The following is a 24,706-nucleotide window of genomic DNA, read 5'->3' as shown; positions in this document are numbered from 1 at the left end:
GCATTTTCCCATCACTTTCCTTCTTGCAAAAAGTCTTACCTATTGAGGAGGTGGGTTATTGTGCAAGACCCCCAATCAACTTGAATCTGCCAGTATGTGATTAAATCCCACCCAAAAATAGCAACAGTCCCGATGTTTCCTAAGTGAGTTCATATCTAAGAGGAGGTTTGAATCGTGCACCTCACAGCCCTAGCCACTGTGTTCCACAAAGCAATACTGAATGAACTGGTGGGGAGGCTAAGAGTGGAATCAGCACTACAATATCCTTCCAAACAATGCAAGGCTACTCACAGTAGTTAGAAAACCACACACTTACGATAGAAAAAGAGACATTTCTTCTTGACTGCAAAATTGTTCTGTGGAACTCTCTGCCACCAGAACTGAGATCATACAGGGCTATGAATGCTTTCAGAGACAGGATAGTGGGTCACATAAAATATCCATCTGTCTAGCTCCTTTATCAAATCCTGTAAAATTACTTAGGCTTCCCACATTTATTTTTGTGGGTGGGAGGAATAATAGGAGACACGGGGAGGCAATTCTGAAGCATTTTAATTTATGCACTAAGCTTTTTAGCCCACTCCTGCCCGCCCCCCAAAAATCTACAAGCTGGAAGAAAAGGACACACTGACAATGCCAATCCCTATTTATGTGATGGGATAAAAGCTAATGATCCCAGACAGCTATGCAATAGGATAATAAATCCTTCATATCTCCATCTCCATCTCTCTCTTTTCTAAAATAAAACCCAGTACAGAGCAGCTTTGCTTTGCTGGCTATCATTATCTGAGCAGGAGCAAAACAGCAAGGGCCCCACTGGCTTGTAAAATCCCCTCCCCCCCAAAAAAAAGCCAAGATGAGACACCCCCTTGGGTTAATTGAAGGATGCTTTCTGCAGGGCTTATATAGCAAGGTGTTGCTGTGCTTTGCGGAACCCTCTTTCCTCCCCTTTGTGTATAGTTGTGAGGGACATAAGGGGACTTGAACCCGAGAACTCTGCAGAGAAGTCTGGGAACTTGCTGTGCCGGAGTCATCACCAGCTGTGCTGAAAAGGTTTGAAAAAGGGCCACCAGAATTATCAAGGGGGTGGAATGATTCCCCTGTGAGGAAATGTAACAGAGTTTGGGACTTTTAGTTTAGAGAAAATGCAGGTGACATGATAGAATCATAGAATCATAGAATCATAGAGTTGGAAGAGACCACAAGGGCCATCGAGTCCAATCCCTGCCAAGCAGGAAACACCATCAGAGCACTCCTGACATATGGTTGTCAAGCCTCTGCTTAAAGACCTCCAAAGAAGGAGACTCCACCACACTCCTTGGCAGCAAATTCCACTGTCAAACAGCTCTTACTGTCAGGAAGTTCTTCCTAATGTTTAGGTGGAATCTTTTTTCTTGTAGTTTGGAACCATTGCTCCGTGTCTGCTTCTCTGGAGCAGCAGAAAACAACCTTTCTCCCTCCTCTATGTGACATCCTTTTATATATTTGAACATGGCTATCATATCACCCCTTAACCTCCTCTTCTCCAGGCTAAACATGCCCAGCTCCCTTAGCCGTTCCTCATAAGGCATCGTTTCCAGGCCTTTGACCATTTTGGTTGCCCTCCTCTGGACACGTTCCAGTTTGTCAGTGTCCTTCTTGAACTGTGGTGCCCAGAAGTGGACACAGTACTCCAGGTGAGGTCTGACCAGAGCAGAATACAGTGGCACTATTACTTCCCTTGATCTAGATGCTATACTCCTATTGATGCAGCCCAGAATTGCATTGGCTTTTTTAGCTGCCGCGTCACACTGTTGGCTCATGTCAAGTTTGTGGTCAACCAAGACTCCTAGATCCTTTTCACATGTACTGCTCTCAAGCCAGGTGTCACCCATCTTGTATTTGTGCCTCTCATTTTTTTTGCCCAAGTGCAATACTTTACATTTCTTTCGCAAGCTATCAATGGCTGCTGGATACAATGGCTAAGGCATCTATGGGTGGAGGCAGCAATGCTTCTCAACACCAGTTGCTGGAAACCACAGGAGGGGGGGGGGGAAGTGCTCTTGCGAGCAGGTTTTGCTTGCAGGTTTCCCAATGGCACCTGGTTGGCCACTGCGAGAACAGAATGCTTGAGTTGATGCCTATTGGCCTGACCCTGCAACCAGACTTTTCTTATGTTCTTATATGCAACTGGGACTAATAGAACGTATGCACTGTGGAATCGGCGATATACTTTCAAAGCATTATGATTATGCTACTTTAGTCATGCCCTTCAGCAAAGAGTCTAGGGAACTGTAGATGGGTGCTGGGAGTTGTCAAGAGGTTCCTATTCCCTTCCAAGAGCTACAATTCCCAGAGCGGTTTAGCAATCAATATCTGTTCCTGAAGAAGGATGGAATTGTAGGTTTTGGGAATAGGGGTTTCCTAACAACTCTCAGCACCCTTAACAAACTACAGTGGTACCTCTGGATGTGAATGGGATCTGTTCCAGAGCCCCGTTCACATCCAGAACAGAACACAACCCACATCTGCGCGTGCCACTTCTGCACATGCGTGAGCAGCAAAACCCGGAAGTAACGCATTCCGTTACTTCCAGGTCGCCATGGAGCGCAATCCAAAAACGCTCAACCCGAAGCTACTTCAACCTGAGGTATGACTGTACAGCTCCCAGGAATCCATGTGGCGTGATAGTGCTTTAAATTTATAGGGCAGATAGGTTCGTGTTATGTGTGGATGCAGAGAGATATGCCAGGTGTGTGTCCACATTGTTTCAAGTTCACTGCCCTCCATGTTGGGAGCAGTGTTGTTGGCAGTGTCCTTAATTGGTGTGCACTGGTGACATTTTCAGAACTTTGTCAATTTTGCACATTTTAAAAAAAATAAAAATCCTGGTTGTATATTCTTTTCCTTGATCATGGCAAAAGATACAGCAGCCACTGTTCCTCCAGTGACAGCTTTTCTCCAATCCTAGGATAATGTGAGTTAATACATACAAGATGCAGCAGACTGTCGGTCTTAATAAAGTAACATTTTAATTAAAGCAAGTTAAAGCCTGCCTCCACTGTTAGGAGATCCAAGGCCTAAAATGGATTTGGGGTCATCTCTTTTTAAAAACATTTAAAACTTCATGGATGAGAACAGCACAAGTGTAGTAGTTCAGGGATGCCATGGGGCAGGGAGTCAAAGACCCATAACAATTTATCCAGCAGGGTTCCCATCTTCAGCATCCTAGAACCACCCAGCATGAAAAGGGGAACTTTTTAACCACCGAGAATAAGCCTTCTGGCCCTTAGCGATGATTGGAGCCAGTCAGAGTGAAAGGAGGTGAGTCAGTCCCTGAGGATGGGCTCCCAGGGTCACTCCGGAGGAGGTGCATCAGAAGACACTGAGGAGGAGTTGTTCTCTATGCTCCAGAGCTGTGATTAGCATGAAGAGACCCTGCCATTACACTAGAGGAAAGCGGTAAAAGAAAGGGAGGTAGATTTCCCACCTTGATGCAACTAAGTGAGATTAAGACCTAGAACAGCCTTTCTCAACCTGGTATGGTGTACCAGTTAGAGGACAATTGAACTCTGTGCCTTTCAGGGAAGTTTTTAATGTTTGATGTTTTATTGTGTTTTTAATATTATGTTAGGAGCCACCCAGAGTGGCTGGGAAACCCAGCCAGATGGGCAGGGTATAAATTATTATTATTATTATTATATTATTATTATTACTATTACTACGACTACGACTACGACTACGACTATTTCAGGTGCTGCTGCATTCCAGCTCCCAACAACCACAACCACATAAGCCATTGGTCAGGGATGATGAGAGCTGCAGTCCAGCAGCTACTGGGGAGAGCTGGTTGGAGGAAGCTGACCTGGAACATCCTTGCAAGTTTGCGTCCTCACCTTACCGCAATCCCTGGCTCTGCCTTGCATCTCATTAAACTGCAGGATGCTGTAGCAGAAGTCCTTAATCTGCAGACAAAGATATCAAGGGTGACACAGGCATTTGGCTTCTCCTTTCTGAATCAAAGTCAGAAGCTGCTTCAGCGGGGACTGTGGCATCTTTGTAACTGAGTGATGGACCAGCTGGGCATGTCTGACATTGGCTGAACAGCCAAGAGGGAAATCAAGCTTATTGTGTTGTAAACCAAAGCTGGGTGCAGGTAGGCACAACTCTGGAGGTTTCTAAAAAGGGGGAATAAGGGTGAGGAATTTGGTTTTGATTTGTAAGCCACAGACAAGATCCCTAGAAATGTTGAGGGGAGTATCTCCTTCCTTAGTGGGCTTTGCGGTAAGGCTGAGTAAGGCATCGCCACAAGACTGCACTTTTCACAGCAGGGTGGGTTAAAAGAAGAGGTCTTAAATCAAACTGCTTTCAACCTCATTCAGTTCTAGAGAGCCAGTGTGGTGCAGAGGTTAGAGTCCTGGACTAGGAACTAGGAGACCAGAGTTCAAATCCCCACTCAGCCATGAAGCTCATTGGGTGACCCTAGGCCAGTCACAGTTTCCCAGCCTAAATTAGCTCCCAGAGTTGTTGTGAGGATAAAATGGAGAGGGAGAAAAGCATGTATGTCACTTGGAGAAAAAGAGGAGATGGAAATTGAATAAATCAATTAAACCATTAAAAATGTAATCAATTAAAAATGTAGCAAAGGCCATGTCCTAAGGAACATACAGTGTACATTTAAAAAGCAGGGAGGGGAGAGGGAAGGAAAGTAGCATGTGAGCAAATGCAGTTGCATGTGCCGAGATTTTGCTTCTACTTGTGAAAGAAACTGAGGCCAAAGAACCAGGGAAAAGAAAAGTGTTTTAAAAGAGGGAAATGATGGATGTTTCTCTCTCTATTTCTCTCACTCTCTCTCTCTCTCACTGTGTGTGAAATAGAGGGTGGGGCCTCATCCAGACTTCCTTTGCAGCACACTTTACAGGCACAGGTCTGTGCGCTAAAGCTCTCTGCCCAAGTGCTTTTGCTCTGTCCAGGCACTTTCCCCAGGAAAATCGACATTTCACCATTGAATTGGAGCAATAAATCCATGGAAAACCCAAATGTCATTTGCTCTGATTCAGTGGTGAAATGAGAGAGAGGGAGAGAGGAAGGAAGGAAGGAAGGAAGGAAGGAAGGAAGGAAGGAAGGAAGGAAGGAAGGAGGTGTTGTGTGTGGAACCTCTGGGTGTTTTCAACAATAGCAACAAGAAAAAAAAACTGAGTTGTTTGATGGACTTTCAGGCATAAAGCATCTGTAGAAAAATGGGTATGCAATATGTTGTGGCACCTGGCGTAAAAAGAAGAGAAACAGGCAGAAAGATTTCCCTCCAAAAACAACTAAGTAATGGGGTCATCATCTGGTTCACCGTATTCACAGGCTTAAAGAATGGACTCTTTCCAGCAGGGATGAGGCTTCAGCCCTCCAGCTGCTCCTGGACTGCAGCTCCTATCAAAAGATCCCTGCCTTATCAAAGGCCCTTTTAGTCCAGAATTCTGTTTTCAGTGTCCAACCAGATGCTTCAGGGAAGCCCCCAAAGCTGGGCATGTAATGAGAACTGCAGCCCAACAACAGCAGGAAGGCCAAAGATTCCCTACCCTGTTCCAGCAATATCTTGAAAATGGGCAGCATTCACTAAACAGGAAGTTTGTCTGCCATTGTTGGCTCGTGAGCTTCCTGGAAGCATCTGGTTGAGAAGCAGGAAGTTGGTCAAAATCAGGGGTGGAGAACCTGCAGTCCTCCAGATACTTCTGGAATACAATTCCCATCATTCCCGACAACTGACCATGCTGGCTGGGGCTGATGGGAATTTTAGTCCATCAGAGAGTCACAAGCTCCTTATCTCTGGTCTAGATGGATCTACTGTATTTTTTGCTCTATAAGACTCACTTTTTCCCTCCTAAAAAGTAAGGGGGAATGTGTGTGCGTCTTATGGAGCGAATGCAGGCTGCGCAGCTATCCCAGAAGCCAGAACAGCAAGAGGGGTTGCTGCTTTCACTGCGCAGTGATCCCTCTTGCTGTTCTGGCTTCTGAGATTCAGAATATTTTTTTTATTGCTTTCCTCCTCCAAAAACTAGGTGCGTCTTGTGGTCTGGTGCGTCTTATAGAGCGAAAAATATGGTACTTTAGCCTGATCAGCAGAACTCTTCTTACATTCATTACAAGGAAAAGTTAATAAATTGGATTGTGTCTATCCTGCACTTAACTATGCACACCCAGGCAACTGAAATTCTGCTCCCCAGGAAGCAGCCTGTAAATTATGGAGCATGATTAAGCAGATTTGCATATGCTTCCTTATATTGCCCAATTGATTCTGCCTATGTTAGTAGTCCTCAGGAGATGGGATACAGTTGCTTGCTTTGCATACGGGAACTACCGGTAGTTGGGGCTGGGAATGTTCCCCAGTCTGAAATCCTAGTGAGCTGCTCCTAGTCAATGTAGTCAACAGTGAGTTAGATGAACCAGTGGCTTGACTCAGTGGGAGGCAACTTCTTGTTTCCTAAGGTCACTGAAAGGTCAATCGCAGGAAGCTTTGCTCAGTGTCCATCCCCTTTACACACACACACACACACACACACACACTTTTCTTCAAATACAGTGGTACCTCGGGTTAAGTACTTAATTCGTTCTGGAGGTCCGTACTTAACCTGAAACTGTTCTTAACCTGAAGCACCACTTTAGCTAATGGGGCCTCCTGCTGCTGCCAGAGCACGATTTCTGTTCTCATGCTGAAGCAAAGTTCTTAACCTGAAGCACTATTTCTGGGTTAGCAAAGTCTGTAACCTGAAGCGTATGTAACCCAAGGTACCACTGTACATGAAAGGTTGCTGCATACAAATTGGCAAAGACTTCTTTTCCATTGCTTCAGAGGGCAGGATGAGGTGAAGCAGACTCACAATATAAAGGGCATACTTCAGCTGAACACTAGGAAAAAGTAGCAGTTGGTCTCCTGGATTTTAGACAGGGATTCTTTCCTAGCTCTACCTGGAGATGCTGGGGATCAAACCTGGAACATTCTGCATGCAAAGCAGGTGCTCTACCACTGAGCTGCAGCCATTCCCCAAAGAACCAATGAATTAGGCTGAAACTGATGGAACCAACAGCCCAGAGGAGTGATGGACTCTCCCTGGTCTTCAAGCAGAGGCTATGTTTGACAGCAGTGTTCTGGGGATGCTCTTACTGTCTGGAATTCCTGCATCAAGTAGGGGGTTGGTTTAGACAAGTTTTCTTCCAACTCTTATCTTTCTATGATTCATTAAGCATTGCCCACACACTTGTAAGATTATTGTTATAAGCTTGGGAGTTTGACAGGAGAGAATTAATGTGACCAGAACAACTACAGAAACAAATGGTAGGCTGCAGGTGCCTTAGACAAACTGTGTGCACCCATAATCTTACATACAGACATTACCACACCCAAGTGGCCTGTTTACTGAACATTCATTCTGATTTGTTTGCAAAAAGGTTGCAGGGAGGTTATAAACTGTCCACTGTTTGTAGAGCATTCTGATTTGTTTGTGGGGAAGCTTACACACCATCACATCAGGTAATAGTAATCCCACACATTCCTCTGCATTTCTGCACCTTTTTCCTTACTGGAGAAAGTCCAATTACTAAACTCAAATATTACAAAAAGCATTTGTAATATTCATGAAGGACAAGGCTATCAGTGGCTGCTTGCCATGATGGCTACGCTCTGCCTCCAAAGGCAGAGGCAGTAATACTTCTGAATTCCAGTTGATGGAAACCACAACAGGGGAGACAGCTGTTGTGCTCATGTCCTGTTTGCAGGGTTCCCATTGCAGCATCTGGCTGGTCACTGTGAGAACAGGATGCTTAGCTATAGGAGCTATTGGCCTGATCCAGCAGGAGCTTATGTTTTTAAGGCTCCAGTGACCTTCCAAAGAAAATCAAGCCTGGGTAAGTACTGCACCTCATGAAATTCCATGGCATGACGTTAGAGTCTTAAGGGTTACTAAGGAGCTTAAGTGGAGAAATTGTGGTATCATTATATGATCTGCAACCTACAGCTCTGAAATGATGCAGTGATTGGGATGCGACAATTTCAGAGTCTACATATCAACTCTAATTATTTTGGAATTGCTCATAAAAGCCACAGAAACCAACAGACAGCAAGTACCAAACTCTGCATTTCCAGTGATGTGGGGGCTATAATTAGATTTGAGGGACCTAATTTGAAGCTGTCCAGCCGGTCAACAAGAAGCCATCTAGCCATCCAGAATGCATCAGCTGGCTTTGAAATCTGTCCATGAAAATAATAGAATCCTGAAAATAAATCTGTAATTTTGTATAATTTCCTCAGGATGCGTGCTGACGACCACAACAGAATTTATGGCACTGTGACTCATACCCATCTCCTTCAGAGATGTGTATGGGATGCTAATATCCTTAAGCTATTTTAAAAAATGATCCAGGAGCCCTTATGCAACAAACTCATAAGCGAAAAAAACCCTGCCTGAAAGATCAAAGCTAACTTGCGTAAAAGAAGTCCACTGAACTTCAGGACTGTAAGGACAGCTAAATATATTCTGATGCTATTGTCAGAGATGCTATCAATGGCAAAAAAATAAAATGAATAAACAACTGTACCACTCATTTGGGGCATCAAGCAGGGATCTAGGCTGATGTCTTCTTCATTCAATCCTTAAAAACTGCATAGAATGAAGGAATTGCAGAGTTACAAGGGACCCTAAGGGAGCTCCCTGATAGATGGCCATCCAACCTCTGTTTGAAAACCTCCAATGAAGTCCACCAACTTAGTCTGTTCTGCTGTCAAAAAGTACTTCCTGATGTTTAGTTAGAATCAGGTCCCACCCTCTGGAGCAGCAGAAAACAAGCTTGCTCCAACTTCCATGGGACAGCCCGTCAAGCATTCATATCACCTCTTTAGATGCTGCCAATGCGGCCAACTATTGTCCAGTCTCAAATCTACCATTCTTAGGCAAGGTGATTGAGTGGGTGGTTGCCGAACAACTCCAGGCATGCCTGGAAGAAGCAGACCATTCGGATCCCTTCCAGTCAGGATTCAGGCTTCATCATGGGACTGAAACTGCCTTGGTCGCACTGGTCAATGATCTCCAGCAGGCTAGGGACAAAAGTGAGAGCTGTTTCCTAGTTCTGCTGGATCTCTCAGCGGCTTTTGACCCATTGACCAGAACATCCTTCTGGACCGTCTAGAGGGGCTGGGAGCTGGGGGCACTGTTATACAGTGGTTCCGCTCCTTCCTCCTGGGCCGTGTTCAGAAAGTGGTGGTAGGGGATGAATGTTCAGACCCCTGGGCTCTCACCTGTGGGGTGCCTCAGGGTTCTGTCCCCCATGCTTTTCAACATCTACATGCAGCCCCTGGGAGATCATCAGGGGGTTTGGGCTGGGTGTTCATCAGTATGCAGATGATACCCAGCTCTACCTCTCTTTCAAATCAGAACCAGTGAAGACGGTGAAGGTCCTGTGTGAGTGTCTGGAGGTGGTTGGAGGATGGATGGCAGCTAACAGATTGAGGTTGAATCCTGACAAGACAGAAGTACTGTTTTGGGGGGACAGGAAGCAGGTGGGTGTGGTGGACTCCCTGGTCCGTAATGGGGTAACGGTGTCCCTGAAGGACCAGGTGTGCAGCCTGTGCGTCATTCTGGACTCACAGCTGTCCATGGAGGCGCAGGTCAGTTCTGTGTCCAGGGCAGCTTTCTACCAGCTCCACCTGGTACGCAGGCTGAGACCCTATCTGCCTGCAGACTGTCTCGCCAGAGTGGTGCATGCTCTAGTTATCTCTCGTTTGGACAACTGCAATGCGCTCTATGTGGGGCTACCTTTGAAAGTGACCCAGAAACTACAACTAATCCAGAATGCAGCAGCTAGATTGGTGACTGTGAGCAGCCGCCGAGACCATATAACAGTAGTCCTGAAAGACCTACACTGGCTCCCAGTACATTTCCGAGCACAATTCAAAGTGTTGGTGCTGACCTTTAAAGCCCTAAACAGCCTCTGTCCAGTATACATGAAGGAGCGTCTCCACCCCCATCGTTCTGCCCAGACACTGAGGTCCAGCACCGAGGGCCTTCTGGCGGTTCCCTCGCTGTGAGAAGCCAAGTTACAGGGAACCAGGCAGAGGGTCTTCTTGGTAGTGGCACCCACCCTGTGGAGTGCCCTCCCACCAGATGTCAAAGAGAAAAACAACTACCAGACTTTTAGAAGACATCTGAAGGCAGCCCTGTTTAGGGAAGCTTTTAATGTTTAATAAGTTATTGTATTTTAATATTCTGTTGGAAGCCGCCCAGAGTGGCTGGGGAAACCCAGCCAGATGGACGGGGTATAAATAATAATAATAATAATAATAATAATAATAATAATAATAATTATTATTATTATTATTATTATTATTATTATTATTATTCCAAGTCAAACCATACTAACTTAGCACTGTTCACACTGTCTGGCAGTGGTTCTTAGAGATGGGAATCAACCCTGGGATCTTTTGCATGCAAAGTACATCCTCTACCACTGAGCTACTGACCTTCCCCATGTTCTTGGATGTTGCTGGCCTAGACTGGCTCTCTCACCTAGTTGCCATCTCCCCCCATCACAGACAGCACATTTGGGAAAATCCCCTGCAACCAGGGCATGGCTGGGCACTCCAGCAGGAACTGATGTGCATGCATTGGCTTTGCTCTGCTTACACAATGAATTTTGCCTTTATTTATTTGTCCAGGCATTGTGCAAGTGCTGAGCAAAGAAGGACCAGAGGATTAGGCACACCACACAGCCCAGCCTCCCTCCTTCTAATAGAATGGTCAGTGGAGAATGCATTCCTATCACTGACATTCAACTGCCTCTCCAGCAAACTTCTGCCCCTGGAATAGGGTGTGTGATATTTCTATTTTTATTTCGCTTAGAACATTCCTTACCCACTCTTTGTTAATTTAAGCAAATCCAGATGCACCATCTGAGTCCAAGTCAGAAGGTAGATGATCGCAACCAGTCAACTAAAGTAAACATGAACACTCTCACTCAAATCTACTCAAAGCCTTGACAAATATCCAGGTCTTTCGCTGGTGCTTGTGAATGCATAAATGCACCAGCAACCATGCAGTGCCAGTTTCATCCACTGCATATAGAGAATGCCCTTCACACAAGTGCCAGCCTCATGCTAGGTAGGTGATCAGAGCAAGAAGTATATTTCCGCAACCCCAGAACATGCTGGTTAGGATCCAAAAATAGTGTGACGCTATATGCCTACTCATTCCATGCTCAGGGGCACACGGATGAGGCAGAGCTCACAGGCAGCCACTGCTGTCAGGGTTCCTGTGACTAACAGCAGGCTGCAGAGGCAAAATGTGCTACCCTGAAAATCAGGGTGCAACAACACTAGGGGCTTGGTCTTTTGGCCAAACCTTGGAGAATGGTGATACCTCGGTGGCATATAGAAGGACCCAGGTTCGGTTCTCTGTATCTCCAAGGAGGGTGGGACCTCCTACAGGAAAATGTATTGGGACAACTCTAGTTGCAGGAGCCTGTGAGTGGGGATTAAGAGGATCTGCTATGCAAGCAGACTCTCTAAAGTGCTGGCAGGATAGCCATATGTGGTAACATTGGGGAAGCACTGCAGAACAAACTAAAGCATCGGTCCATCTGTTGACACTGTAGCCTCAGCTCTCCAGTCTGCCACACCAGAGTCTTTTTCAGTCCTGCCTGCAGGTGCCAGGGATTGACTCTTTTGCATGCAAAGCATGTGCTCTGCTCCCTTCCCCGATGCATTCTCTATGCAAGGTATAATTACTTTCTTTTTGTCTGTCCTGATCTATTACTGATTGATTCCATTGGGCAACTCAGAGTTTTAGTATTGCTATAGAGGGAGGGAAACCTCTCTCTCCACTCCACGTATAGCTTTATAAAAGCTCAGTCTCATCCTCCACCCACTGAACTGATTCTTCTCCTATAGCAGACATAGGCAAACTCAGCCCTCTAGATGTTTTGGGACTACAACTCCCATCATCCCTGACCACTGGTCCTGTTAGCTAGGGATCATGGGAGTTGTAGTCCCAAAACAGCTGGAGGGCCGAGTTTGCATATGCCTATCCTATAGCAATATTGCTACTGTCTCAGTATAAGGCAGCCTCCAATGTTCCTATTTAAAACCAAATTGTTCTTTCAAATCAAGAGGACTAGAATCCTGCTTTCCTTTCTTTAATGGAAATGGACTACAGCTCGGTAGGAGAGAGCCAGCTTTGCAAGTAGGAGATCCCCAGGTTCAATCCTGGCACCCACAGGTAGGGCTAGGGAAGACCGCTGTTTGAAACCCTGGAAGGCAGCTGCCAGTCAGTGTGGACAATACTGAACTAATGGACTGAGAGTCTGACTCAGTAATGAGGCAGCTTCTATGTTCCTTCTTCCAGCAGATCTGCAATGGTGCTCTTCCTGAAGGCAGTGTTCTCTGCAACGTGCTCTGTCAGGCACTGGCAGAGGAAGAGGGGGCAGGGGAGCGCACTGTCCCCAGCACCACGATCCTGGTGGGGTGCCATCACAGCTGCCCCCCCCCCCGCACTGGGTGCCACGCCCCCACAGGCGGTGCGCCATGCCCCCAGGATGCACGTCACGCCCCTGCGGGCTGTGCGCCACCCCCTGGGACACACCCAGTCCGCCCCCGCCTGCTCTCTAACCCCTCCCCCCCCACGTGCAGTAGCATGGAGCTCCACCACTGCTGTCAGGGTGCAGAAGGGAGAGGGACCAGGGCAGAGGGAAGATTTCTCCTGGAGGAACTGTTTAACAGGTGAGGAGACAGAAAAGAAAACAGCCCTCTTGATCCAGCCCCTTGGGAAAGTTGCCACACACACACACACAGTTGGGGGGTGGGGGTGGAATCTGGGCCCCACATCCCCTCCAGAAGCAAAAGCAAAACCATACCAAGCCATCCAACGTTGCACAACCTGCCTTCATGAGCACTCCAGAGTGATGCTGCCTCCTTGGGCGCTGCAACTCAGCCATGTTCTACCTGCAGGCAGGCTGTGCTTTGCTAGCCCTGCACCTGCTTTGGGAGGGAGGAAGCTAAAGTGCAAGGAAGAAAGATTGCAGGCGCACCCTGCCAAGACACTGCAAAGCAAAGCAAGGCAGCCCTTCCTCCTTCCAAAGTCAGGCCGAAGAAAGATACAGCCAGGGAGGGAACCATTCTTAGTGCTGCAGCATGAAGCAAGGGGTATGGCTCCAGTTAAGAGTCTCCACTGGATGGAACCCAGAAGGGCCACCCTGTCCATAAGTGCAAACACAAACCTCTTCCCTGACTATGGCTAAGTACCCCCACCACCCAAAATCTACAGAGCCCAAAGTGAAGAGCAGCAAAATATTGAAACCACAATCAAGGCTCACCTGCTCCTGCTGGTGCTTTAACTATTCCATGTTGTGCTAAACCAAGGTTTTAAGTAAGTGATCAGCTGCCAGGCATGTCAGCTTCAATTATAGTTAACATTTACAGTGGTACCTCGGGTTACAGATGCTTCAGGTTACAGACTCTGCTAACCCAGAAATAGTGCTTCAGGTTAAGAACTTTGCTTCAGGATGAGAACAGCAGCAGTGGGAGGCCCCATTAGCTAAAGTGGTGCTTCAGGTTAAGAACAGTTTCAAGTTAAGAATGGAGCGTCAGAACAAATTAAGTTGTTAACCCAAGGTACCACTTGGTACCCAAGGTACCAATTTCATAGGTGGCATAGGATGCATTGTGCATTCAGCTAGTGGTAGGCTGGCAACAGTGTGGAACATGTGACACACAACACCTGCCTGCTGCATCTCAGCAAAGGGGTCCCTGCATTGCCCCCCCCCCCGAACTCCAGAATCTCAATGCAAATCCCCAATTAGACTTTGCAAGCAGGGCAGGGAAGAAGAAGCCCATTCACTGCCAGTATTTCAGAAAGACCAAAGCAGTTAGACCCAGGTAATTACAGTGGTACCTCAGGTTACGCTTCAGGTTACAGACACTTCAGGTTACAGAGGCTTCAGGTTACTGACTCCGCTAACCCAGAAATAGTACCTCGGGTTAAGAACTTTGCCTCAGGATGAGAACAGAAATCGTGTGGCAGTGGCGTGGCAGCAGCAGCAGCAGGAGGCCCCATTAGCTTAAGTGGTGCTTCAGGTTAAGAACAGACCTCCAAAACGAATTAAGTTCTTAACCCGAGGTACACTCTATAGGCTTCTTAGGCAGTCATCGATCCCAGATGAAGCTGACTGAGTGGCTGATAAGGGGCAATGGAAAAGGCACGCAGTGTAACTGATTTGGTCAACAGCTCACATATCCCACACAAAGAAGAGGAGTGTGATTTTTGTGTTAAGGCTGGACTCCTGCTCGGTGCCAACTGCAATCCTCTGCACACCCACTTGGGACTTACTCCCAAGTAAGCATGCTTAGAATCAGTCTCCAATTTCTCGGCTGTCGTGGAAATGACAGGGCCCACATTTCTTGCATTTCCTTGAATGGAAAAATTATTCCACCTTGAATTCTTGCCCCTGGTGCTCCAATTTCTTTCCCTTCTTCTGCTGTCTTCTTTATCCCTTTTTCTAGATTGTATTTGAAGTTTTGGTACAACTCAGCTTGCAGATGAGGGTTTAATGCAGGAAAGAGTAAGCAACCTCCAGATTCCCAGACTATCCCTGTATCTTTGACCCCTTAGCTTGCCTCTCTATCTCTTTGATGTTTAGACAGATATGTCTTGGGTTGCATCCTGTCTACAACTTCCTCCTCCTCACATTTCTCTCCTGTGCTTCAAAATGAGAGATCATCTTAAATCTATCCTCTGAGAACATAGAAGCAGGCATGTCTGCGTATGTCTTCTCTAGATTAGTTAGTTAGCTTAGAACCAAAAACTTTTATATCTAAGATATATTTTCTGCAATAAACTCCTGTATTATTTTCTTACTCTACAAGCATCTGTTTTTCTGTGATTTCAACAAGTTTATTCTCTAATGTAATCAAAATTCACAAGCCAGACACTGCTTACTCTGCATACCAAAGAGCTCCAACAGGTAATTCAGTCCAGTAGGAAGACCCTTGGGGAAGTCAGCTGTCCTGTCATGCATGGGTCATTCCAAGCCCTGCTCCCAGTTATCCTTAGAAATGCTGTGGGCCAAAACAGGGAACTTCTGCATGCAAGGCAACGCCTGTCAAGCAATGGCTCTTCTCTCAGGCATGCAACAAAAGGAATTCCTCAGCCATTCTTGCATAAACAGGAGTCATAGCACAGGCTCCCAAATGGAATGCACCTTTCCAAGCCATGCCACATTGAGCCAAAGCAACCGTGGTGGTGCAGCTCATTCCATCAGAATGACACCACCACAAAAAGCACTGCTGGGCACTTGTGTGCATGTGCCATCTAAACTCTGCAGTGTATAAGCCACAGCCTTCCAGGCATGCCAATGGCCAAAATGCTGGGGCAGGGATTTGTGAGCCCTTCATTAACAGCCAAATAAGCCACTTGCCATCTTAGGAAAACAGACAGTAGCAGCTGCCATTATATCAGGGAGGTTAACTGAACACCCTACACTGCCAATTTTGCCCCTTCACTGCATCAGTCCAAGCTCACGCATGCACAGTCTCAATCTGCTCTGAATAGGCTTTTCTCTCTCTCTATTTTTTTTCCAGCTGATTAAATCTTGGCCACTCCATTTTGACTCCGATTGCCTTAATGATGAATCATTATCAGGCTCTGGCCCTGTAGGAAAGCAATTTCAGTGACTACTTTCTTCCCATTTGCAACTACATGTGTTTCACCAGTGCTGTCCTTTAAATTCACCTTTCAAGTCAGACTCCATTCTTGTGAGTAACAAGAGAACATTCCCTCAATTACCTTCCACTGGTAAGCAAAACAAGGAAAGGGCTCCTGCTCCAGTGTAAACAAAGTCAAGTATTTCTCCAGAAAAGGGCTTGCTGTTGTCACCTGTGCTGTGAACATGTGTTTTGTTTATTCGTTTATTTACAGTCTCTGCTAAGCCTATTCCAGCTGCCCCTTTTAACACCAATGCAGACACACGTCCCAAAAGATGGCTACAGGCTCCGGATTCATAGAAAGCATTTAGCTGCCTTCCTCTGATACTTGCCTCATCCCCAAGACAGACACACATGCAAAATTCTGCTGGAAGTTAATTGGTGAGCGATTTCATTTCCTATGTTGTGTGCACCAGCTCCGGGGAACAAATGTGAGCAGATTCCCATTGTTCACAGGGGTGGGCTTTTTTTATAAGAAGATATAAAGATACTCATAAATGATATATCTGTATCATCTTACCAGCTGCAGATCACCCGTGAGGCATTCAACAGGAGAATATGAGGTTACAATCTGCTGTTGCAACCACTGCCAGATAGGCAGTCAGGGCTCTTTATTCCCCAGATCGTGCTTCAAGAACCCAGGACCTTTCTTGCCTCTCCTACATACCAAACTTTGATTGCTACCTGCATTCACCTAAAGACCCACACTTTCCCATTGCTAGAGAAACCCCATGTGAATGAAGAACTGAAGCTGTGAACACCTTGCCATCTTAAAATGCAGTGCGTCATTGCTCTTCCTCCCTCCCTCCCCCTCTCCACCCAACACACACACTGTTTCCAAGTCACCCTCTGTAGGCTGAGAGGGGGCATAGATGCTTTTGGAAATAGCTTAGTCTGTAGAGAGCATGAGATGCTTGGTCTCAGGGTCATGGGTTGTGCCCCACGTTGGGCAAAAGATTCCTTCATTGCAGGGCTTGGACTAGATGACCCTTGTTTTTCCTTCCAACTTTATGATTCTACATGGCTTATGTTTTCAATTCAGATCGAACATGGTTTGGGAGGAAACCACATCAAAACACAGTATTTCTCAAGCAGCTGCAGGAAAAATATGGGTTGTGGCTAGTGGTGGGAATGCAGTGGCTGCAGGAGTGCATAGAAAGCCTAGGTCAGCCTTCTATGTAACCCAACATCCTCCACCAGCAGGTCCCTGGGTGGGCTGCAGCAATTTAAAACTCAGTATTAAAAACAGTTGCAACTAATTACATCCACAGGAACAGTGCGGGCCATGAAAACACACATCTCAGGTGTTGAGGTTCATTAGAGCAACATTCCCTTTGCCTCATCATTTGCAAGGGACCTTGCCCCTCCCTCTCTCCATCCTCATTTTCTTCCTTTCCTTTTTCCTTGTCTTAGAACAAGCCAGGCTTCCTTAACCTGGTGCCCTCCAGGCATTTTGGACAACAACACACACACCCAGCCCCAGGGTTACATGAGAGAGGGATATTACAGCTCCAGCTTCTCACAACACAGCTTCTCACAGTTCTGTCTCGGGACAGAATAATCTGTTGGTTTTAGTTCTCTCAGTTTCTCATTTTTCCAATCTTAAATTCAGTTCCACACATTTCTGCAGCAATCTGCATTTTAAAAAACTAATGAATTGGAGTGTGAATTTCTCCTAATAAAACCCATTTTTGTATGTAGATTGACTAATATAGACATTTTTGCCCACCATCTCCCCCAGTATAATGAATTCAAGTATGTTATTTTCACCAGTATCAGCATTTTATGCACACTTTCCCTAATCTATGCATTTTTGTAAACGTTTAGTCAGAGAACTGTTTCCAGAATTTAGATAACTGTGGATTTCAAAGGATGGCTATGTATTGGTTAAGTGATCATTTCGTAAGATTCAGCTTCAAATGCAGGCTGAATCAGATTTCTTCCATAGTCCTAATAGAGACACATCAATTGGGGAAAGCAGGACATCAAGCTGATTGGCAGTAGGTTCAGAACAGTAAGGAAACACTCATTCTCAGTGCATGTCATTAACTTGTGGAACTCACTGAAACAAAGTATAGTGATGGGTAGAAGCTTAGGCTGATTTCTAACTAAACAGAGCTTTCACATTCAGAGACGGTATACTTTCATTTACCATGTCCCAGAGCTGTGTCCAAACAAGAGAGCTGGAAGAAACTCTTCTTGGAAGAAAGGAGAGGGGTTGCAAAAGCAGTGGATCCTTTCTGCTTGTTGATGAAGTTCCTGATGGGCAATGATTATATATAGCCGTCCAGAGTGGCTGGGGAAGCTCAGCAAGATAGGTGCGGCATAAATAATAAATAATACATTATTATTATTATTATTATTATTATTATTATTATTATTATTATAGCAGGGTTTGGGGACCCCACAATCCTCCAGTTGTTGCACTACAACTCCCATCGTCCTTTCACTAGTAAGGCTAAGGCAGGTTGGAGACCAACATCTAGAGGACCACAGGTTTCCTATCCCTGATATAAGGGATATTCCCAGTGCTTTTCCTCCAGCATTCAGAGCTCTTTGTCAACCTTATCTGAATAATCCCCCTAACCCAGTTAGAAGCATCAGTTGCACTGGTAGGGCAGCAGGGTACAGAGTCCAACAGTAGGTGGCACTAGAACAAATGGCAGCCAGAGACCCACTGGACTAGTTCTAAGAAAGAAGGCGACATTGCTGTCACACAGAACAGAATAATTTCCCCTATACTGGAGACTGAGGCTGGAAGAAGCGCTTAAGGGCACCCAATGAGCTCTTGGCTAGAGTGCAATTTCAAATTCAAAGCTCATCGTAAGGAACTATGATGCTTGGAAGGTCCCCCACATGAGTGCCTGAAGATGGGCAAGTGGTCTGACTCAGTGCACAAGCAAACTGTCTCTATTTTCTGGTGGATTCAATCACATACTGCAAGTTTCATGTTGTGCAATGCTTAGAAGGTCTTGCACAGCAAACCCGCTTCTCCAGAAGACTCAACTTTTTGCAGTAAGGAAAGTGATGGGGAACTGCACTAGAAAGTGTGGGTTAACATTTGCTTTGACACAATGTCATCTGATGTATCTCACAAACAAATCAGAAGGAAAGCTCATTAAATTGTCTAATCTCCCCGCAAATGTATTGGGATGAATGTTCAACAAATGGGTTGCCTGAGAGCTGCATGCTAAGGCAGATTCTTATGCTCTCTCCCAGATAGTAAGCTTTGCCACTGAAAGATGAGAAATTGCATGTCTTGTTCTGTGTACACACCAAACATTTAAAGCACATTTCTCCACCTTATAAAGAATCCTGAGAAGTGCAGTTTGTTAAAGGTGCTGGGAGTTGCAGCGCTGTGAGAGCTAAACTACAATTCTCAGGATTGGGGGGGTTGCTTTAAATGCATGGAGTGTGTGCAGCCATCAGAAGCCAAGCACGTGTATACTCACACCCTTTACACATCCCTGTTATAATTATTTCTTCCACATCACCAGTGTGTCAGCTACTGCCTGCTTGAAGCACCCACCCTGTTTCAGTACAATTTGAGAAAACATGTTTATTCCACCCCTCAACATATGCCCTTCACTGAAAACAATTCTGCAGCTGGCACTTATCCCTTGAAGAGACATACACACACACACACACACACACACAGAGAGAGAGAGAGAGAGAGAGAGAGAGAAAGATGAAGGATGGCAAATGACAAAAAGCTCTCTCCATTTCTGCCTGGGAGGAAGAGTTCCATTGTGGCGACCCTCCCGGCAGTTAGAAAAATCACTCTATGCCTGTGGTCACTCAGCAACAACTAAACTGGATTCTAAACGTTCAGCTATTCTAAACGTTCAGCTCCCCTCCGAGAAAAGGGGAAAAGCACCAGCCACACAGAAACTGAATCCGTTCCAGTACCGATTCAAGTAGTAACGTGCCAGCAGAGGCTCTCACATTCCGACACCACTTCTAACTCCCAACCCAATTAAAGAAAATAAGTCGCTTGCATCGCTTAGTAACCGAGATCAACACAGGGTCAACGTTCTATTGGAAAATCAGAGATGTTGCTGTTCCGTGGTCCCCTGCTGCTGCTGCTGCTGCTGCTGCTGCTCCATACCTGCGAGTCAACCGGGGAGAACAGCTAGTCCTAATCTACTTCTAGGCGCTCTTGTTGTTCTTCACTGGTGCCAAACTGCGCACGGCCCTCTGGGTTAAGCTCCGCATTTGGCACCTCCGAGGAAGCACCAGGAATGCTGCTGCGCTCCATAGGCGCATGGCAGCACGGCAGAATGTGCCCTGGCTGATTCCCAGGCTGTTGTTCTTAGGTGCTCACAGCACAAGGAAGGCGCTTCCAAGAGAAAAGGCAGGTTTTGTGGGGGAGGGAAGAGAACAGGGCTCGGAAGAGATTGTTGCTCTGTAGCAGAGCAACTTCTGTGGATGCATAAAGTCCTCGATGCAACTCTCCCCCTGCCACTCGCGGGCAGCATTGCCCGGGGGAGGATATTGGGCAGCTGGGGAAAAACCCCGCCCCCCTCTGCCTAAAACCTTGCAGAGCTGTTGCCTGTCCTGGATTAACAAACCGATCAGCCTGACTCCATAAAGCAGCTTCTTTTGTATGCATGCTGCTGGGCACCTAGGCACCTGCCCCACGGAAGCCTTTCCGAGCATTGCACTCTGTCTCAGCACCGCCAACATCGGCGAAAGGCCATCCGTCTCTGTGAAAACGCCCCTCGAGGCTGGCCAGGGGTCAGAGGCTCGCTGAGGGCTGCTTCTATGTTATTGCTTCGGCGTCAAAGATGTTTTTACTGTTGTTGCGCTCAAGGCTCGTTTGCAGGTCCCGGGAGGAGGTCGAAAAGTGGGTTTAAAAGAAAAAGCCTTTAATTAAATAGCAGTTTTGGCCTGCAGTGCATTTGCCTTGAACACATACACACGAACACAGGCAGCACTCAGGTACACGCTTGCTGGAGAAAGGTAGGGCCTTAAGCGTTTAAAAAGTTGCAAATACTCAAAACCACAAAGCGATCTTAGCTCCGCCAGGCGGCCGAGGCAAAGACACAAGATTTCATTGACAATCCAGCTAACTCCCGGGTCTACTGCCCCAGTCCTGTATATGCTGGTCTCATCGCTCCCCATTTAATCCCAGCAACAACCCTGTGAGTTAGGTTACGTTAGTCCTACGGTGCGGCGCCAGGAGGTTGTCAAGCACTCTCCCTGCTCGCTCTCTTTTCATGGGGTGCCTGGATGCCTGGGAAACCTAGGTAAGGCTTCTTGGAGAGGAAAGGATTTACTTTCCGAGGAATCAGCTGACGCGGTAACTCTTTGGTAGGTCTGGGCGGTGGGATTCCTTTGGATGTCAACAACAGAAGAGCCACAGGTCTGCAGAGACGGTGGGCGCTTAACCCTCCTGCGGAAGCCCCAGCGCTCTCCTCCGCACGCCCCCGCACTCTTGCGCATCAGCCCCTGTTCACTGCGACGGGTCTAGCGCAGGTGGGCTTCTCCGAGTGGATCGTACCCCACAGGGTCAGCAGGCGATGCGCTGCAAGGAACAGCTCCTGTGGCCGCCCCTCGCGCCGCGCACCCCATGGCCCACCCCAGCACTCACAGGTGACGTGACCTTGTCCAATTTTCCCGGAGGGAAGAATGCTACCCAGGATAATGTGCAGAGCTACAGACTCGTTTGTAAAGGGGGCAGGAAGGACGACCCTCCGGAGGCAATGAAGCGTAACTTCACAAGGCGAGGAGAGCGTTACAAAGGCACATTACCACCGAAAACCCAACCTGGTTTGCAGCGCTATCCTACGCGGGTTTTATAGTCTGATGTCCCGTCGGCTCCTCTACCCTAGCGCATCCCCAGAACGGGAAGGGAGGGGAATCGCCGCCTTTTATCCAGCGCGCAAATCCCGCGCACGCTTCCTCGCCAAGTAAAAAGCGTGCACGGGATCGTGGCCCAAAAAAAATCTCTTCGCAGCGGGTCCCTGCCTCCCCCAAAGCGTGACTGCCTCTGGGGTGAAAAGGGCCCACGAGATATAAAACATAAGCCACGTCCTGGCTGAGCTGTCCCGAGAGAAATTTGCCCTCTCGCTCCCCCTTCCCCGCGGCCGGAGAGGCAGTCTAAAATTAGCAGGTATAGCAAGGGGCAAGCCTTTCGGAGACGCAGACTGTGAGAGGCGCGCGCTTCGCTAGGGGCAGCCTACCTGGCAGGCGCGGTGTCCGGCCGCGAGCGAGCGCCGCCCGGGTCTGCTGCTGCTGCTGCTGCTGCTGCTGCTGCTATTCCTCCTCGTCCGGATCCCCGCTCCCCTTCGCGCGGGTCTGCATGCCATTGCTGTGCGGCGACGCCCGGGCTCAGGCTGCCAGCCTCCTTCCAGTTAGTGGCCGCCGCCGCCGCCGGTCCCGGCGCGCGCTCGCTCGCTCAGTCAACCCTGGCGGCGTCGAGGGCGCCTCCGCTGCAGGGGCATCTCCAGAGGCGCGGTGCGGCTTCTCGGCGGCAGGAGCAGCGCCTCCGCCGGCCGCTGCAAGGCTAGGCCGTTGGTCAAGGCTACTGTTACACCCCAGCGCCGCTTCCCAAGAGAAGGAGCCGGCGTAGCAGGAGCAGCCACCGCAACTCCGCCAGCCGCCAGCACCGCCTACCGTCCGCTATCCCGCCGCCGCCGCCGCCTGGCCTCCCCGCTAATCGGATCCGCTGCCGCTGCACGCCTCTGTGGGTGACGGGGAGGGAGGGGAGAGGAGAACGAAAGACCCCGACGTCTTAGTGCTGCTGCTACTGCTCTTAAAGGAGCCTGGGCCACCAAAGCGCCTGCCCCAAGACGCCTGCGAACGGTGCCGCCTCTCTCCAAAGGCAGAGCGAGAAAGCGGCCTTCAGGGCCCCAGAGAAGCCCCCTCCTTAAGGAAGGCAGTAATTGTACCGTTGTGGTCCCGCTATTGTACCGCATAAAGGTGCAACAGGTGAAGTGACAGGAGGGAAAGGGGCCACCTGTTGATGTGCAGAGGACAGCGTCTCCTAGGGGCGCGTCTGCCCTCTGTAGGTGCGGTTGCCAACTGACCAGAAGTCACACCCCACGCTGTCCCTTTCCCTTTAAGAGCAGCTGGGTGGATAGAGGTCGGCAGCTGAAGCTGTATGCCACATGGCCATTAAAAGCACAGCTGCAGGGCCCACTTTTTAAATCTGCCAACACTGTGGACAAGAAGATAAAAGGTTACTCTTCCCTTTCTAGCTATGCTTTTCATTGGTAAGTTTTCAAGGCTGGTGGAATATCACAATGTGCAGCTTCCCCATCATCACAGCATTTCTCGGCACTTCTGTCTGTCAGGCACTGGTTAAAATCACACACACTGTACAAGCCCAGCTGACTTCTATCAAGTCAAACCACTGCACCATCATCTAGTTCTGTACTGTTTACACTGACTGGCAGCTGCTCCCCAAGTTTTCAGGCAAGGATTTTCCCACTCCAACCCCTACCCAGAGATGAGAGGGGTTGAACCATGGACCTTCTGTGTGCAAAACAGATGCTCTACCACCAAGCTGCAGCCAACAGACAAACAACTGTGCATGATCAGAGGAACCAGGGGTCCCCCGCCTGCACAGGCAGCAACTCCAGGGGGCCCTGGGTGCTTTGACATCCACAATTTTTTCACTGTGGGTGCCCGGCCTCCACTGCTACCACCCACTGCCTTACCTCCAACTCTCCTACAACAGAGGCCCCATGGCAGAGGTGGAGGCCCTAGCCCAGTTGCTGCAGTGGCACTGGAAAGCGGTGGTGGTGGGTGGATATCAAGCAGCATGATGCCATGTCATGTCATGTTGCAATGTGATGTCACCATGTCATGTCACATGCACCATTGGGCACCCACAGTCTGGGGCCCAAGTTGGCACCTCTGCTTGCCTGTTCTTTTAACAGTACCCCATTCCAAGTTTTTGGGGGCTGCAAGTGAGAAGAGTTGCTGGTGTGCTCAGCTCCTGTTTGCCGGCTTCCCAAGAGGGCATCTAGCCAGATTGTGAGAACTGAATGTTGGACTAGATGGGCCTTGGCCTGACCCTGAAACCAGGCTCTTCTTATGTCCTTAGGAATGGGCCCCAGTCTCTGCGGTTTCTCAAACTGCTCCTTCCTTGTGGCAGCCTCAGTAACCATTTCTGCTCCACTCTCAGTTTTTTTTTTATTATTTACTGACACTTGATTAAATTATTTAAGGGCCTGTAATAACTTAATATCTTTATTGGTAAATAATTTACAGTTGAGAAGAGCTTGTTTGCTGCCTTTATGGTCTAATAAATTATCCCCGTCTTTCTTGTGAAAAGCTAATACTTCCTGGCAGTGGTGGAGCTTCAATGTAACTGGTGTGAGATTGATATTGTGTGCTATCCTTGGTGATCTCTTTACAGTGGCGTAGCGTGGGTTGTCAGCACCCGGGGCAAGGCAAGTAATTTGCGCTCCCTAACCCATGGATTTGCGCCCCCTACCCTAACCCCCAGATGTTGTGCCCGGTGCGGCCGGCCCCCCCCTGCACCCCCCACACTACGCCCCTGTCTCTTTATGTTTCTGTAGCTCAGTGGCAGAGGATATGCTTTGCTCATAAAAGGTCCACTCACAGTAACTCAGAGCAGGGTTTTCAGTGTGGCTGCTCCTGTTCTGTGGAATAGCATTCCTGTTGAGAAGTGACAAGTGCCACTATCTGCACTTTCTGGAAATCATAGAATTGTAGAGTTGGAAGGGGCCACTAGGGTCATAATTAAAGACATTTCATTTTTGTTCCAATGACATTTCCCAGCTCGGTGAATGGGTCTCTGCCATGGGAATCTACTTTGCATTGCTTGGCATCTCCTGCACTACAAAGGCAGATCAGCAAATGGTGAAGAAGTGTCAATATATTCAGCCTCAAAATATGTGTGGTTGTTTTGTGCTACAGGTTGTTCAGGAAAAGAAAATGGTGCACCAGCTCTACAAGAAACAGATTCAAAAGACTGGAAGAACATTGGAGCAATTATCTCTTCATATGAGAGGATTA

At 47.8% G+C, this 24,706-nt stretch overlaps 1 protein-coding gene across 13 annotated transcripts in view; it reads right to left on the bottom strand.

Annotated features, from left to right (window-relative positions):
• The window catches only part of LOC307208231 (5-hydroxytryptamine receptor 2A-like), a 230,959-nt gene extending 208,127 nt beyond the window's left edge, over positions 1 to 22,832 (bottom strand). For all 13 annotated transcript variants that reach the window (XM_079962826.1, XM_079962833.1, XM_079962835.1 and 10 more), the window contains exon 1: positions 21,901 to 22,832. The gene's annotated coding sequence lies outside the window, so the exon portion shown is untranslated. The remainder of the gene's footprint in view (positions 1 to 21,900) is intronic.
• Positions 22,833 to 24,706: the final 1,874 nt, after the last annotated feature.

The sequence above is a fragment of the Podarcis cretensis genome, assembly GCF_951804945.1.
Source record: "Podarcis cretensis genome assembly, chromosome: Z".
In the NCBI taxonomy this organism is placed as follows: domain Eukaryota; kingdom Metazoa; phylum Chordata; class Lepidosauria; order Squamata; family Lacertidae; genus Podarcis; species Podarcis cretensis.
The sequence above is the reverse complement of the archived record's forward strand: the minus strand, read 5'-3'. Positions and strand labels throughout refer to the sequence as shown.